Here is a 12,169-nt window from a genome sequence, read left to right on the forward strand (position 1 = left end):
CTATTATCTTTTTGGAGTAGAGACTAAGACATTTACTACAGAAATGTTAAAGTCTAGATCATTGCATTATTGTAATAATACTTCATTTTTTAAGTCAATAAACATTTGTTTCATGTTTATTACAACTTCAAACACCACTGGAGGATTGCTTAGTTCAAAGTGATCCATGTTACATGATATTTCATTCATCTCTAACTTCATCTTATTCATCAAGTGGATATTTTCCCACTATGATCCAGATTTGTTTTAGTCTAAGAAGTAGTATCATTGGCTCAGGACGCACATAGGAGAAATATGGGTTGAAATCTAGAAAAATAATGACCCAACAATTAAAAATTAATCTTCATAGTTATAGCCTCTAACTCAAATAAAATCATCTAATTTGTACTTTTGATTAATGAGTCGTGAGGAAAAAAAAGAAAAAGTATCTTAAATTAAAATTTAACAAAATGCAGAACAAAATATATTTTTTTCTTTTCGGATGAGGAATGATGTTGAGGATTCCTCCATTCTTACTTGGATGTCAATGAAAGTTTATGATTTAAAAAAAGAGTCGAAGAAAATAAATGACTGTGAACAAGAGGAAAGCGTAACAACCCTGTATATGGGGTTTAACAATAATAGGAAAAATAAATTGAAGAATGTGCTGTAAACTTGAGCATTTTACCATTTGAAAAATGTCGTACATAGAAAGTTTAGTCATCTACTTACACATCAAAAAAGTATACATAGAGGTGATTAATTTATAAATGAATGAATAACAAAAGCTTATTAATAATAAGCTATTAACAAGGTACTTGAAGCACTTAACTCTGGTTCAAAATTTTACTACTGTCCATTTATTTCATAATACATTATCAGCATGATAGCTGATTTGATGTGGGCAATTTAATTTCTACTACTGGTGTTTATTTATGCTTTATTACTATGCTTTTATATTGTTTATTGTTTAGACTAATTTTTAATTTATGTGGCTGATTCTATAATACCGCCTATATTGTTATTATTTTATTAATATGTTATTATTTTGTTAATATGACTTGTTTAATTTATTTGCTTACACCTATCAACTTATTTTAATTTTAATAAATTAAGACTTTTTCTTGCATATATTTTTCTTTAAATATTATTGTTGTATCCTAAATTTACAACACAAATGAGGTGGTGAGAACATGAAGTTCTAAGTTATGATTTTAGAAATTAGAACCTGAAGTCACTACTATAAAAAAGCTAAATAATGATGGTCTTCAACCATCATGCATCCTATTAGATGACGTTGTCATTAAAGTTTGAGTTAGGAAATTTTAGATGGCAGTTTATATGTGTCATGAATTTTATGATGTAATATCCGTTGTGAATTTTTTATGCACACATGACAAAACTCTAGCATAATATTGTCTATGCATGACTAAAATCTATCATATAAAATTAATATTTAAATAAATATTAAAACATTTAAAATGAAAAATACTTAAATTGGTGGGAACTAAATTTTGTTTTTAAAAAATTACCGAGAATTTAATATCAATTTTAATTTTTTAGCAGCAACTATTAATATTATTATTAGTTTAACTGAAAATTGTTTTTCATCAATTCTTATTATTATTCTTCTTAATTTTGGTGGGAATGAATTTTAAATTGATTGTATTATATTTTAAAAAGAACTACAATTGGCTACCAAGCATGGACAATTATCATTAACATCTAAGTAATATCATGATACATTCATCTTATCATACAATGTATCAGTTAAAAGAATATAGTTATGATCAATGATGATAACTACTTGACCCAGCAATCAATCCAAAAACCCGAAAAAAAAAAGCAATTAATATAGTTCCCTGAATCACTATAGCTACTAGTTAATCAATAACATCAACACCTAGAATCATGTCCTACTTAATCAACACTAGCAAATCATGCCTAGCAACTCAATGAACCCAAAAACTCAAAAAAAAAAAAAGTTTACCAAAACCTGCCAAAAAAAAAAAATTATAAGTACTTAACTCCTGCAACTCAATCATATCACAACTTCAACAACTCCCACTCATCATAACTTATGAAACAAAATTATTACTAATTTCTCAATGAAAGTATATAAAACAATTAATAGAAAGTAAAACATTCATGAAATATATAGTCAAACCTTGAGAAAATTGATCAATCCAGTAAGTAAACAACTCATCAACACAATAGCAGCCTTCCAAGCCAAATTAAGCAAAAAGTATACAAATTCTGAAACCAGTAACAACTAAAAGCCCAACAACTTGTTAATAAAGGAAAAGGATAACCTATTTTGTGATTAAACTTTACCTCTATTTTTCTTTCAAATATAGTTTTCATTATATAGTGCAGTGCTAAAAGTGATAAGTTATTTTGCCAAAGCACATATGATGCCTCATCTCATCACTACAGAGAAAGTAAGTATTAAACAAAAATTTCACAAGCAAAATTCAAATAAGGTTTTTGCACTTTCAGTATCTTGTATTTCTGAAAAAATGAAACCTACACCTAATTTTAACTATAAAAGCCATTATTCTCGATCAACCCATTTGATAGGTACTTAACTCGTCACTTTAAATTAGATAACAAAGAATCACAACCAAACAATTTTTATCTTAAATTTTAATCAAAACAAGACCAACAATATCTCACTTTACTTTAAATCACACACTTATTCACATAAACTCCTAGAAATTACATGGTAAAAAATTTTTGAAAATGGGCTAGAGCTTCTTTGTAAGAAACGAAGTATTGCAAAAGCACCAAAAATATAATAGTTCAAGCTTACTAGTTTTTAGAATCTTGTGTAATATCAACAAGAATTGTTCCAAGAGGACCTCAAAAGTCAAAACTCATTGCTAGTAGCATCAAGGACTTGAAATGAAAATATATATGTTTAGTTAAATGCTTGCAAAATACATATAGAAATTACTTAATTAAATGTAATACATAACAAAGGTAGGTTAAAACTTAGAAAGGAAAAAGTCATTCATGTTTAAGTCTCAAAATTTGACATGTGGCAGAAGCACTAGCACCTCCGTATGATCTTAAAAGTTTCAGATTGTCCATTTAATGATGTGCATCATCATTATATATGCTACTTTTCAAGAGAAATGTGATTGAACCATTTTATAAAATTAATTAAACTAAACCAAAATGTTCTAAGTCTTTTTATATGAAGCAAATTTATCAAGCATATAAATCTTTTCCCTATTTGACACCTAAATATTTCTCAAGGTATAAAGATTTTCATTTATTAAGTAATGAAAGTTTGTTAGCTACTACATTCATGCAGATTTCCTTCCACCTTAAAGAAACCAGATAAAATTAGAGGATTTGGTAATACATCATGCCTCTTGCCCAAATGAAAATACCTAGAAACCAAAACAATAAACTAATAACAAATAACAAATTAAATTTACACATAAATATGAACATAAAAATTACAATGATAGGTCAAAACAAAATCTATCATATCACTAATTTTAAGTTCAATGCAACCAAAAATACTAGCATGTTAAACTCCGACCATCTGGTGGTGTACAGTAACCCAATTGCCAAGTAGACCCTTGAAATACAAGTATGCAACCCAAGAGGGGGGGGGTGAATTGGGATATTAAAAATTATTCAATTTTAAAACAAAACTCAATGCAAATCTAAGACGGATTTAAAGCAATAACAAATAAATCAATCAAGCACAATAAAAAGATTAAGGGAAGAGAAAACAAACACAATGATTTTTACGTGGTTCGGCAATCCCCGCCTACGTCCACGCCTCCAAGCTCACCGGGCTTGAGGATTTCACTAAGCAAGCCTCCAAGGCTTCAAATGTTTATAATTGACTTCCAAGGTGTCAATGGACTTTCACAACAAGAGATTATCTCCAATCTTTTAACCCAAGTGTATCCCAACACTTACAATCTTTTAACTTGATTTTATAAAAAGGATTACAAATGAATTTCTCTCACACAATGTGTTTGATCACAAATGAAAGCTCAATGTGTGAATGAATGAGATGAATACAAGGATTTAAAGCTCAATGAAAGTTGTATTCTCAATATTTTAATCAATGATAATCGTTGGAAATCTTCTTGTTTGAATTGGATTGAACTTATTTATAGTTGGAGCTGAAAAACTAGTCGTTATAGACTGTCTGCTCGAAAACGGTTCGCCGTTAACCATTAACGGTTAACCGTTTAGGCCGGTCAAAGTTACCGTTGGGCCAATTTTCAAATAAACGGTTTGCCATTTAGGATTACCCTTTCACAGTTAAATTCCAGAGACCTGCAAAACAAATTTGGTTTAACCATTCTTACTAAACGGTTCAAGGTTAGCAATCTGGAAATAATCGATTAATCGTTTTCAGTAAACGGTTCACCGTTATGTTCCAGAATTATCATTTTAACAATACTATGCAGAACATGTTTTCTGGAAATTATCGGTTAGCCGTTTTAAATAAACGGTTAGTCGTTTGCTACAGTGATCGTTACAGTTAAATTATTTTTTAAATTTATAGTTTGACCCTAAAACTTTATAAAACTGTATTATGACCCAAAACGTTATGAAAATTTACAAATAGGTCCAATTTCAGAATTTCTAAATAATACTTTGTTAATCTCAAAACTTTCTAAAATTATGATATAGCCCAAAATGCTATGACACTTTTCAAATAAGTCCTTCTCCAAAATTTCAAGCAATACTTGTTGATTTCAAAGTTTTCAAAACTCTTTCAATTAAATCATAAACTTGAAAAACAACCAATTTCATAAAATTATTTTTCCATTAAATATAAAATCTTTATAATGTGAAAATAATGATTTATTTAAAATAATTTGAGCTTTTAAAAACTTAATCATTCTTAATCTTGTTTATTATTATCAAAATCAACATTATGGATGCATGTATGCTAACAACCCTAAACTCTAGGCAATACAATCTTGACTCATGAAGCAACAAATTATCAAAACAAGGTTGTCAAATTCTAAACGAGGATTAATAGTTACATACAACTAAAATAAAAAAATAATAATGATGATATGTTAAAATATACCCATCAATTTAAGTACTAAGAAATATTGAAAAATGATAAAGGTCAAAATTACCCTCGAAGTCTAAAATTATCGAAATGCCTTTGCAGACTAACAGTGACATGAATTTATATGAGTGTGAAAGGGAAGGTCAGGATAGAAGCTCTGTGCACAAAATCTAATGGTGTTAGCAGTGTGGTCAGACATGCGGCCACGGTACCAAATAGAGTTTGACAATTATGAAACTTTAATGGTTGATTGATGGCAATTTGGCTGTTTTTAATGATGATTTTCGATCGAGTTTTAAATAAGGTGCCGTGAGAGACAAAATCCAAGTAATAGCATGTCAAAAATGGCAAAATTAGTATCGATCAGAGGCTACAATTACTGTAACCTTTCGCACTTTGTAAGACAGCCTCCAGCCATTTTTCGGTGACAATGATGGCTGCAGATTGACTAACGGCTCTTGAAGTTCGATTAGTGTCCTCCATCATGGTGAGGTGGCCGGAATAGTGCTTGAGCAGTAGGTTTTAATTTTGGTTTCGGGTTTCTATTTGTAACCTTTGTTCCAAGATGTGAATATCAGTGGCCATGGTGTGACGAGACCCGATAAAACAAGGTACAACCATAAAAAAGGCATAACCATGGATCTTAATTCCAAATTTTAAAAAGAAAAAGAAAAAGCTTCCAACACATTCAATTTTATCTTTTTCTTATGTTTTTCCTTCTTCTTCAATTGATTGAATTCATCTTCTATGATTGGGTTTTAATTGAACCTACAATTTCAAATAAAAACACATCAAATCGACCCTAAGGTTTCAAATGTAACCTCACCAAATCAAACCAAGGGTTTCAAACTCGCCTTATTCTTCTTTAATCGAACAACTTCAATGAGAATTTAGAACTCATGACTTCTTCTTATTATTATTCTTCTACAAGTTAAGAGTTTCAATGAATAATGTTTTAGTTAAATGAAGGCCTGATAGGAGCAACAATGAGGGTTTTAGCTTTTAGTGAAATGGCAAAGTGAGTGTGTGAATGGGGTGAAAGGATGATTTTAATATACCGCGAACTTGCTCGACATCATCGGTCGTAGATATAAGGCTAAGGGTTGGGGGTCTATGTAATTTAGAGAGAAAAAAGAGGGATTCATATAAAAGAGAAGGATTTATTGATTTGTTTAACACTTAGTAAATTTCGGTGTGTTGATATCTTTTAGGTTTTATAAAACCAGTGTTATTTGGTATAAACGACATAGTTGTTTTAGACATTTTTGAAAAAATAATTCAAGCATTTAATTAAAAATATTACAGCTAATTTAAATGGTATCGTTTTAAAACAATATAAATCCACATAGCACAAACATGACTTACAATTAAATTTCTTTTTTTTTCTTTAAATTACCAATCACCAATAGATCATAAAATCATGACATATGTATGTATGTCACGAATCTATCATACTCTCATAATAGATTCTTGACAGAACGAGATAAGTCATAAAATTTTTGTTATTATTTATCCTTTTTTTAGTAGTGAGTTCTAAATACATGTATGAGGTCTATACATATTTCATAATTTTTTATTTTTTTATATTTACATATTTTATATTTATATTGATATACTTATTTTTTCTTTGATTATTGTTGTGCAAATTTTAATATACTCGCAAGCGCACGAATCTATTGTAGTATAGATCAATGGTGATGAGTGTCGATCCCACGAGGAGGTGGATTTTAATTGTGTAGAATTAATTTTGTGAATGGGTGATTGGATTTGTGGTGGAAATGATTTGGAATATGCTAAAACTTAAATTAAAATGGCGAGAATAAATTCTAAAATTGGAATTGAAATGGCAAGAATAAATTGAAGAGAAATCTATTGAAATGACGTACTTAGGTATCTGGATCCGTATTAACATGCATCATGGGCTAAATAATCCTTACTAATGCCAATTAAATCATGAGGGGGGAATCCACACCTCATGAACCACACTCTAATCAATATGGTGCTAAGGGCTTATCGTGCCAAATAATAATAACCTTGTACTAGAGGGCCGGTGAAACCAAGACGATACTAGACAAGATTAGTATTATTTGTCGACGAGAAGTCAAAACATCCACAAAAACTAGAGGGGAAGAGAAAATAAATTTACCAAATAAAGCCCATGACACATGTTGAGACTTCACCTTCAACCCAAGTTTGAAAGAAAATTAGCCACTTATAATTGAACTAGGGGCAAAATGGAAATTTATTAAAATACGAAGAAAATACAAGATGGAGAAGGAATTACAGAAAATGGATTCCAAAAATGGATTCAGAGATATCAAATTAGGGGGGAGAGGCCCCCTTTTTATAGATACATGGAGTAAATCATGGCCATCAGATTAAAAACAGTTTGGACGCTCAGGATTGCGCCACGTCATCAGTCAACAGTACGCGGTTTGACCACGCGGATGAACAGTCACACGGTTTGACCCGAATGAATAGTAACGCGGTTTGACCCGGATGAACAGTAACGCGGTTTGGTTGAAAATAATCCTGTGTGATGCATGTACCGTACGCGAGATTTTTCGTCCACTAATATGCTGCCACGTCACCATCAAAAGTACATAAGAATTTTAGCCCAACAGGATCGTGACACTTCATCAGTCAATGCCACATCATCGGTCAATGCCACGTCATCGTCCGTCTATGTGAACAGTGTCGTGAACAGTAACGTATACAGTACCGTACACGTGAATAGTACCATACATGTGAACAGTGCTATTTTTCATTTTATGCTCCTCCTAAGGTTTTTGACCGTTCTGAGTTCAAAAGTGATGTTCATTTTGCCATCTGATTTCTCGTTTATTATGAAATGACTATGATGCCCCTAAAATACATAAAATACTTAATTAAAATAAAACAAACGGAATTAAATCAAAAGAAGGTTAAATTCATAAAAGTAAAGGTGTTAGTAAGACTTGAAATGTAAAATGACGGTTTTCTCCTTTATAAATATGCATTTTCTAACACTCAACACACCCCCCAACTAGCTTATTGCTAGTCCCTAGCAAATGAAGCGAAAATAAAATTCAAATTCAAATTCAAAATGATTTTTTTTAAAAAAAAATAATTTAGAAACACTCGTGTTTATTCAATCAGATTAATGATAGCAATCAAATAAAAGTATAAGCATTATCTCTAGTCTAAAGCAACATCATACTCATATCAACCATCCACATGAATTAGCCCAGTAGATTTTGTTATATCTACTTTCAAGAATGACATGTCAAACCCCAAAATCTCACTGGAAGTAGTGACACTCTCACAAATAAATTAAACCCACTAAAAATAGTCACTCCAATGAATGGTAATTGAGAGAGAAAATAATAAATAAGTGATATCACATGCTCTCACCAAGATGAAATAAATATGCCCTCAGCTTAGAAATAATATGATCTCAAGTCAAACAAAAATGCTAGTCAACCCACTTTATTTATTTATTTTTTTAATTATGCATCACTACATCTTTTTAGCTCATATAACTAGCTTCTACTTCAAACTATAGTTCCCTAAAATCAAGAAGTACTTTTATTAGGACGTAACGTAGGCTGGGGACATGGCTAACAAAGAAGGGAAATAAGGAAAACAAAGTGTATGTTTGAGAAAAATGCAGAGAAATTTTTTTTTTTTTGGAAGTTGCAAGGTGGATTTCACCTATTATTTTTATTTTTATTCTTTTAAAACAACAACTTTTGTTTTTTTTTTTTGGCATAACTTCACTGAACAAAATAATTATTTACATTTTTCTCAAACATAAATAGGTGATGGAACTTATAAGACATCGGGTAATACTCCAAATCGGAGTGGGTCAAGATGATAAGTTGACAAAGAAAAAGTTTTTTTTTTTAAAGGCTCAAAAGGGTTAACTATGGATATTTAATAAAAGTGATGGCTAGAAAGGCTCAAACGGATCAAAGATGGCATTTCCATCGTCTTTTAGGGCTCTAAATAATCATCCATATCTACTAGTTAGATGGGCCTCCTAATGTAACAACACACATTTTTTTCTTTTTTTTTTTTTTTACAATTTTTTTAAGGGTTAATTCAAAAGCAATTTAGAGATCGTGTGTAAAATAATAAACTGCTAAGCTGTATAAAGAGTGGGCAAAATGGTTATTCTCCAAGAAAAATAATAGGCTCAAAAACTCACTTGGTACTTATTATGACATGTTCATTCCTTCAAGCAACTCACATTTGTCTCCGACATCAACATGTAGAGTAGCAAACATAACGTAACATCACTTAAGACCAAAGATAATACAAATACTAAAATTTGAAATTAATCATGTCATCCAATGTTAAAACAAATCACACAAAAAAATTTTTTTTTTCAAACAACATTCTACCCCCAACCTATTCTAAGCATGAAAGGAAAATATGCATGCAGAAATGTGAAAATGATGCATAAAAACTAATTAGAAAAGTTACACGTAAAATGATAGAAAACGAAAATGATTTTTTTTTTTAAAGAAGATGCGTTTCTAGAGGAAGTACACTCCATATTCAGCCATCTTCGACTCAAAAGTTGGAAGATGTATATTTATAGAGGAGAAAAAAAAGAAGAAAAATGAACATCAAAACTTAATAAAGAAAAAGAATTTTTTTTTAAACAATGAAGATGCGTTTCTAGAGTCACTACCCTCCATATTCAGCCATCTTCAACACAAAAAGTTAGCAATAGTTAGTTTCTACAACAAAAAATTAGTAAAAACTTAACCAAACTTCCACAATTGTCAACTATTCCCTCCCCCCAAACAGAACGAAACATTGTCCTCAATGTTTGAAAGGAAAGAAGTAGAGTTTAGAAGACATCACTTGGGTGGTGCAGCACAAAAGAAAATATTTACAAGCGGAGAGTTAAATCTAATTTATACTTCTTACTGCGGCTACTATTACCATCATTATTTGGGCGCTCCAACACAAAGGTCCAGGGGTCTGGCTCCGGTTTATAAGCTTGTAACATATCAAGTAGCTCATTAGCAGTGTGAACACAAATAAAAAGTTTTTTCACATTAGAAGGAATGAAATAGTTTTTTATTGCATGGTTAAGAAATGCGATAAAGCCATCATAAAAGTTATTGACATTTAACAAATCGATGGGTTTCTGGTGGATGTGCAGATGGGCCCAAGATGCTAGTGTGATAAGTGCCTCTAGTGTTGCAAGATCTCCTGGAAGGAAAATAAAAGCATCAGCATGATTAATAATTTCAGTTATTCTTTCTTGCATACCTGAGACGATTAACTCTTCTCCAGTTGATGAGTCAGACGAACTGCCCAATGGTTTTAAGACTCTGGGGATGATGCCTAATACTTGACTTCCTCTGATAAAAGCTGCTTCTGAGACCATTTTTGATAACCCTCGGTTACCTCCTCCATACACCAAGTGTAATTTTCTCTCTGCTATACTTCGACCAAGATCGATGGCTGCATCAACGAACTCTTTATGTTTGCCATAGGTAAATCCAGAAAGCACACAAATGTTCTTGAATTGTCTATTTGGAATAGCTGCCATTGTGATACTTCTCAAAAAATAACTTGTGAGTGCTTGACAAAAAAAAATCACATTTAAGAGTCTTGGTGACAGTGGGTCACAGTTGTGTATGAGGTAACATGTCAGTGTCAAATAACACGTAAAGCACGTGACTCGCGAGTCAAAAAGGAAACAGTAAAAAGAAAAAAGTAAACAGTAATAAGGAAAAAGCAAATAGTAATAAAATTATTAAAGACAATAATACACACAATAAAACAATAGTGAAATAAAATAACAGTAAAGTGAAAGGATATTTACAGGTAGTTGTGACTGTGGCTCACATCTTCCTCTGGTTTTACATCCAGAAACGGCTTGAACGCCCTCTATGAGTCGAGTATAGGCTTCCTATCCAGTTTTCTTATAAAATGGCAAATAGGGTCGTTTATAGTCAGATTCCCGAGACTATATCGTGCATGCTCTTTCTGGAATAATGGCCATAACTGGAGAATCGCTCCTTGGACATATCCACTGGGATGCGTTTCAAGAGACAAAAGGATATCATCCAATGACTCCTTATTCAAGCCATCCCTAATGAATTGAGTCTTATCTTCCCTGTTATCAGACACCATTCATAAAGAACATGGGGTTTTATTGTAACTCATTCTGGCACACTTATGACAAGCAACAGAAATTCTTCGAGCTCGTCATTTTCTTGCATAATTTCCTTTACCACAACCAGGCATGTATGCAATAAATTTTGGAGGTAACTCACCTGCCAATCGTACTTTCGCCTCAATTAACCAACGGATATCAGCAGGTATGTTATTGCTCATGAGCAATCGCATGCGTTCAGACCGAGCTTTATAGATCGTAAGGAGGGCATTCTGAGAAAGTGAAGGGAATCGCTTGTGAAGCTTCGCTAGAATCTCGTTTCTGTCCGTACCTTCGCCTCAGAATATCAGTTATTATAGGAAACTGAAGTAACCGACTTGATTGTCACGGAGTACCGTTATCCGCCACTTCACCGGGGTAACAAACTAAAGCACACAAACAGAAAAACAAATTAAAACACACAAAGAAAATTAAAATCATCCTCTTATTGAATTTACCTCAAGCTCCAATTGGATGTCGTAAACACTTCTCTCAATGTCTTTGAGTTGGCTTTCTAAACCCTCAACATAGGCTACTAACTCTGGTGGTTGTAAAGCCCAAATACGATGTGTTTTACAAAATTGAATCTGCCTTTTGAGATGAGTTTTGACACGTTGAAGTGGTTTAAGAATGTTCAGGAGGAACGGTCTAAGTAAGGTACTCATGATAAAAAATGATAAGAGAAAACTTAATAGTTAAACAAACACACTTATGCAAAAATAATTTCAATTAGCAAAAGAATAATATAAAGAAAGAAAAAAAAATCAAATAACCGAAAAGAAAAAAAATCAATTCAAATTTGGTGGGTCACTCAAATTTATTTCAATGTCTTCTCCATGTGGTTGGTATTCTAAATATGGCTTTAATCTTTGACCATTAACTTTAAACGTGACACCATTCTTTGGGTCTTTAATTTCAGCTGCCCCATGTGGAAAACAGTATGAACAATAAATGGGCCAGACCAACGAGAG

The sequence above is a fragment of the Citrus clementina genome, unplaced genomic scaffold (genome assembly GCF_000493195.1).
Source record: "Citrus clementina cultivar Clemenules unplaced genomic scaffold, Citrus_clementina_v1.0 scaffold_3, whole genome shotgun sequence".
NCBI classification, from domain to species: Eukaryota; Viridiplantae; Streptophyta; class Magnoliopsida; order Sapindales; family Rutaceae; genus Citrus; species Citrus x clementina.